The following is a 6000-nucleotide window of genomic DNA, read 5'->3' on the forward strand; positions in this document are numbered from 1 at the left end:
CTCAAGGCCTCCAAGGAATTGAAATGGGGAAAGAACTGGGTTTGCATTTGAGACATGTCACCCTGGGAGCCGGCCATGGTGATACACTCCTGTAATCCCAGCCACTCAGGAGGCTGAAGCCAGAGGATGGTGAGTTCGAGGCCAGCCTCAGCAACTTAGGGAAACACTCAGCCACTTAGCAAGAGCCTGTCTTCAAAAATAAATAAATAAATAAGAAGGAATGGGGATGTGTCTCAGTGGTTAAGCACCCCAGGTTCAATCCCCGGTACCAAAAGAAAAGAAAAGAAATGTCACTCTGGGACTGTGAGACAGATGGCTATAAAGGAAGCAAGACAGGAGGCAGAAGAACAGAAGACTTGGTCAGGGACAGCATCCCAGGAAGGAATGACATGGATGTCAGACAACCAGTGTGGGTGCTACCCACATAGGACACACTGCTCATGGATAGAACCCTGAACATGGTCAAAATTATACGAGTGTCAACTGTAAATAATGACAGTTCTTTATTTTCTTTTCCAGTGCCATCTGGATCCTTTGTATTTTGGGGGTGGGGGGTACTGGGGATTGAACCCAGGTGTGCTTTACCTCTGAGCTACCTCCCCAGCTCTTTTCATTTTTCATTTTGAGACTGTCTCACAAAGTTGCTGAGGCTGGCCTCAAACTTGCGATCCTCCCACCTCAGCCTCCCAAGTTGTGGGATGACAGGCCCAGCTTTTTATTTCTTGCTCGATTGCAGTGGCTGTGAGCTCCAGTATAATAATGAATAAAAGGAATGATAGTAGGCATCCTTGTCTAATTCTTGATCTCAGGGAAAAGGAGAAACATTCAATATTTTACCATTAAACACAATGTTTGTTGTGAGTTTTGTTTATATAGGCTCTTTATCGGATGAAGGAATTTCTATTCTCTTCTGAGTTTGCCAAGTATTTTGGATTTTTTTTCCCCCATGAATGGGTGATGAATCGTATTTCTGGTTCTTCTTTGTGACCTCCGGAAAGTTACTTAAACTGTAAACTGTACGATGACCTACTACTTTGGCACTAGAAATATCTGGTTTTAACTTCCAGCTGTACAGTTTTTGAGCTGTGACTCTGAGCAATTTAATTAAATTTCCTCATATAGAAAATAGAGATAATTATAGTAGTTCCCTCATAGGAATCTGAGACTTTTTCTAAGTTCGAGAGCCCAAGAGGCTGGATTTGAACCAGGACTCGAGTTTGACATTCAAAGATCAGGAACTTGGCTCTCAGATATTCTGCAGAGGTTCATTGGTATTCCCAAAACCTTCCCATCTCCTGCTCCTGACTCAGGATTTCTTGGAATACTGTTTTAAATTTTTTTTGAGACAGGTCTAAGTTGCATAATGCCTTGCTAAGTTGCTGAGGCTGGCCTCAAACTCGCAATCCTCCTGCCTCAGCCTCCCAAGTCACTGGGATTATAGTCATGCAGCACAGCACCAGGATCTTGGAATACTCTCGATGATCAGTAATGAATCTGAGCTTTCCCATCCACGTGGTGGCACTTTGCCTTCTCCCCCAGGACTACAGGGACAGATGTTATGAGTGATAGCCAGTGACCCCCACCACCCATGCCTGATACTCTTCATGTCCTTTTGTTCTTATTCTCTTCCCTGCCCTTGAATCTGGGTGGGCTTGTGACACTCTGAACTAAGGGAACCAGCAGAAGTCTTGGTCTTCTAGAACATTTTGTAAGACTGGACCCACGAAGCAAGAAGGGCTACCACTGTAAGGCCACTATGCTGGAGAGGCCGCAGTTGGGAAGCACGCTCTAAAGTCCCAGTTGGGCTCAGCCTTCTAGTCTCCCCTTCCAAAGTACCACAGGTGAGCATGAGGCCAACTGAGACCCTGGAGCCCAGCATGCCCACCACCTGATACCACAGTCCCCTCGGTCCACTTATGTGAGGCAGTGAGTCCCAGCCCTGCCCCAATTCCTGGCCCCCAGGACCATGAGGTAGACTGCGTGCTTGCTATTTGAAACCACTAGGTTTGGGGGTTGTTCACTCTGCCATCCTGGATAACTAGAATATCTACCTTATAGTTTTTGTTTCGAATCATGAAAATGCACTTAGCAAGATGCTTATCCATCTTATTCAACCCTGTCCTAACCACTGGCTTTAACCAGATTCAAATAAATAATATGTAAGTATTAAGAAAATTCCAAGAAGCCAGGTGTGGTGGTGTATCCCTGTAATCCCAGCCGCTCAGGAGGCTGAGGCAGGAGGATGGAGAGTTCAAAGCCAGCCTCAGCAACTTAGCGAGGCCCTAAGCAACTCAGCGAGACCCTGTCTCTAAATAAAATGTTTTAAAAAGCCGTGGATGTGGCTCAGTGGTTAAGTGCCCCCTGGGTTCCCCAGTACCAAAAAAAAAAAAAAAAAAAGAGAGAGAGAGAGAAAGAAAAGAAAATAGCAAGAGAAGAAGGCAGTCATTTCACTTTAAATTTTCTACATGATTTTGTTGCCCAAGCCGGCCTCGAACTTTCCATCCTCCTGCCTCAGCCTCCTGAGTTGCTCAGATCACAGGCCTGAGCCACTGTGCCTGGCCCCCCTTTTCTTTGCTGCCCGCCATGCTGGGGATGGAACCCAGGGCCTCGCATGTGGAGGCAAATGCTTTACCCTGAGCTCCACCCCAGCCCCTTTCCTTCCCTTTCTTGCCGCCTGAAGGTCTTCAAGCAGTGATGGAATGATTCGTGGAAGAGAAGAAAAACAAAGAATGAAACCAGGCACGGTAGCACCTCTCTGTAATCCCAGCTACTCAGGAGGGTGAAGCGGGAGCGTGGCAGGCTTGAGGCCAGCCTGGGAACTTAGAGAGACTGTTTTTAAATTAAGAAATAAAAGGGCTGGAGATGTAGCCTGGTGGTAAAGCACTGACCCAGCACAGTGAGTCCCTGGGTTGCGTCCCTAGCGCTGCAAAAAGGAATGAGCTTGAATGGAGAGGCTTAACTGCTCAGCAAAGCCCGGGCAGGATCCGAGCCAAGGCAGAGGAAGCTACAGGGTGGAGTATCCCGAGAGCTCAAAGCCAGCCTCGGCTACTTAGCAAGGCCCTAAGCAACTCAGTGAGAGCCTGTCTCTAATAAAATGTTTTAAAATGGGAGGGACCATATTCCTTGCCTGGTACAAAGTGGGTGACTGAGCCATGTCCAATAGATGAATGAAGAATGAACGAGGGGGTGGGGCTCAGTGAGAGAGCACGGGCCTGGTGTGCATGAGGCCCTGGGTTCCATTTCCAAGGGTACAAAAAATAGAAAAATAAGATGAACGAATGAAATGTGCTCCACAAATCCATTGGGGGCTTTGTTCAAGAGCAAGTTCAACAGTCCTTAGAAACCAGAGGCTGAATGTTCTCTCTGATGTGCTGATGCTAACGCACGGGGGGGGGGGGGGGGGGGGGGGGGGGGGGTGCATTGGATTAGACTACGGGGAAGGAAGGGAGGGGACCGGAATGGGAGAGGCAGTGCAATGGATGGGACATCACTGTCCTGGGTTCCTATAGGAACACACCACCAGTGAAAAACTCCGCGTCGTGCACAACCACACCAATGGGAAGTTACACTCCATGTGTGTATGATATGTCAAAATACACTCCACTGTTCTAACCAGAACAAACGAAAAGGAGCAGGCTCAGAGGGTCAAGAACACCCACACCTCCAGGGCCTCTTGGCCCCAGGGAATGGCTCCCAGGCATGGCTTCTCTTGCTCTGTTCTACCTGTGCATGCCCACCGCCCCCATCCTCAGATCCAGCCCGGGGCTTCTTGGGCCCGAAGGAGCCATCATAGTGCCACCGTGCCAAGCTTCTCCCAACTCTGGGTGCAATGTGACTTGCAGACTGAGCTCATGCCACCGTTTCCACAACATCACTTCCTCTGCAGCGTGAGAAAAGAGGAAGAAACTTGCTGTGACTCTCCTCTTCCCCCAGGGAAAGCACGAAGCTGTTGGAAACAATAAAAGCAGGCCTGTGTAAAGGGGAGACTTTTATCTGTGCAGTCAGGGGTTGCTGCGCCGGCGACTTCCTGCAGGGACATTCGGCAGCTCTGCAGATAAATAAATGCTCACATTCAGAATGACCAGCCTAGAACACTTTTATGAGCCTTTTCTCCTCCCCAGGCTGTACACAGATAATAAATCAAGTGAGCATCCGGAACGTCCCGCTCAGCATCACTGGGCACCGGGCCCTTCTGCACTCGGTGCGCTCGGACGAGGGAACTTCTGCGGGGCTCTTCTCAGCCACAAGCCAGCCGTGCAAGATTGAGGCCTGTGGCCTCCTTGGAAATCGTGGGATGCTTCCAACGTGTTCTGGCCTCGGGCTGAGGTCACAGGGTCCTACTGGTCACTCCAGACCTGACTGTAAAAGAGGCAGCTGAAAACCCAGCCTTGTAATCCAGATTGGGTTGTAATTTCGAGAGAAAATACACATTTTCATTTCTCGGTCAATAATCATAGGAACATAAGCCAAAATAGACAACTGTCAGAAAGAGGGGGAGGAGGTGGGGAATGCGAGAGAAGGGGGGCAGCGGGAGGGGGAGGAAGGATTATGGCAATAATCAGAAACAGAAGATAAGCATTTTTCCTATCCCGTGCTCTGCCTGGTATAGTGAACTTAAATCACAGTAGTCAACACATGTTGAGTTATCAAAGTGGAAAGTTTACTTTCAGGTGACCCAAAGCGAAATGTGTCCTCATTTCAGGCTACCAGATTAGTGACACAGAAGGGACAACTGGGTAGGTTTAGGGAGGGCGTGGATAACAGTCCGGTACAAAAATACATTCTATCGGGCCATCTAAATCTGACTGTTTGAAAATCTCATCCTGTCTTGGGCCACAGGAAGTAGCAGGACAGCACAATACCAGTGGCAGCTCTCCAAATCACAGATGTGGTCCCACCGACGAGCATCACAGGGCTGGCGGTTCAAGTGGATGGAGGCCTTTCTTGAGACGTGACCTCGCAGCTGGCAAGGGTTGCCGGTCTGAAGCAAGCTGCACAGTGTGGTCCCTGAATTGAAAAATAACCACTAGCTGCTAAGCCAGACTCCCCTACTCCACGCTTGTCCAAGGGAAGCCAAGGAACCATGTTTGGCAGGTTCGCCCTCCCTCTTGATATGTTCAGAATCACTTGGATTGCAGTTCCGGGCTGCCTGGCCCTAAGCAAAAGCCCACAGAGCAGGAAAAAGGTGGGGGGGAAATGGCTGAGACCATGTAGCAGCTGCTTCTGGGATGTGTCCCAGCAAGTTCAAGTGCTTGCCAGGCTGATTGGCTAGGGCCTGGGGGAGGGGGAGGTGTTAATATATTTTTTAAATAAAATTTCCTGTTACCTGCAAACACTCAAAAACCAGGGCAGTTTTATTCAGGGAGGACAATTCTCTTAGAAGGAGCAGTGGTTCGGACTTTCTCTAAAATCACTTGCCATCAACGATCCTGTCAATCAGTTATTCAGACACCCATTCATTCCAAACATTTTATTGAGTGCCTACTATACGCCAACACACCACAGCGCTCCAAGCAAAATACACAGCCCTCAAGTGAACGCTAGGTTTTCTAGATGAGTCTGTACTTTTGGTACCAAGATGACTACTTGCAGCACATCACAGGATATGAGACCTGGGTTCCAATTCTCACCAAGTCACGACTCGATGGGTAACTGAGCAAGTCACATAACTGCCCTCTCCTCCTGCCTCAAGTTTCTTGCTCTGCAAAGCAAGGACCTATCACAGAGCGTGGGAATGGGAGCTACCATCATTACTTTGCAAAATCCCCCCTCACCGCAGTTCGGCCAGGTGCTCCAGTCCACCGCCTGGTGATATTTCCCAAGCTGGCCAGGCCCTCCGCCGCTGACCCTGGAAATCGGGTCGCACTAGACAAGGCGGCATGTGCGGGGGCGCGGCGTGGAGAGGGGGGTCCTTTGCGCGCGGCTGCTGGCGCTTCCCCCAGGGCCTCGGATAGTCTAAAAACTCACTTCGGAGGAAGGGAAAGCGCGTGAAGTGGCCCT

This window comes from Sciurus vulgaris (genome assembly GCF_902686455.1).
Source record: "Sciurus vulgaris genome assembly, chromosome: X".
In the NCBI taxonomy this organism is placed as follows: Eukaryota; Metazoa; Chordata; class Mammalia; order Rodentia; family Sciuridae; genus Sciurus; species Sciurus vulgaris.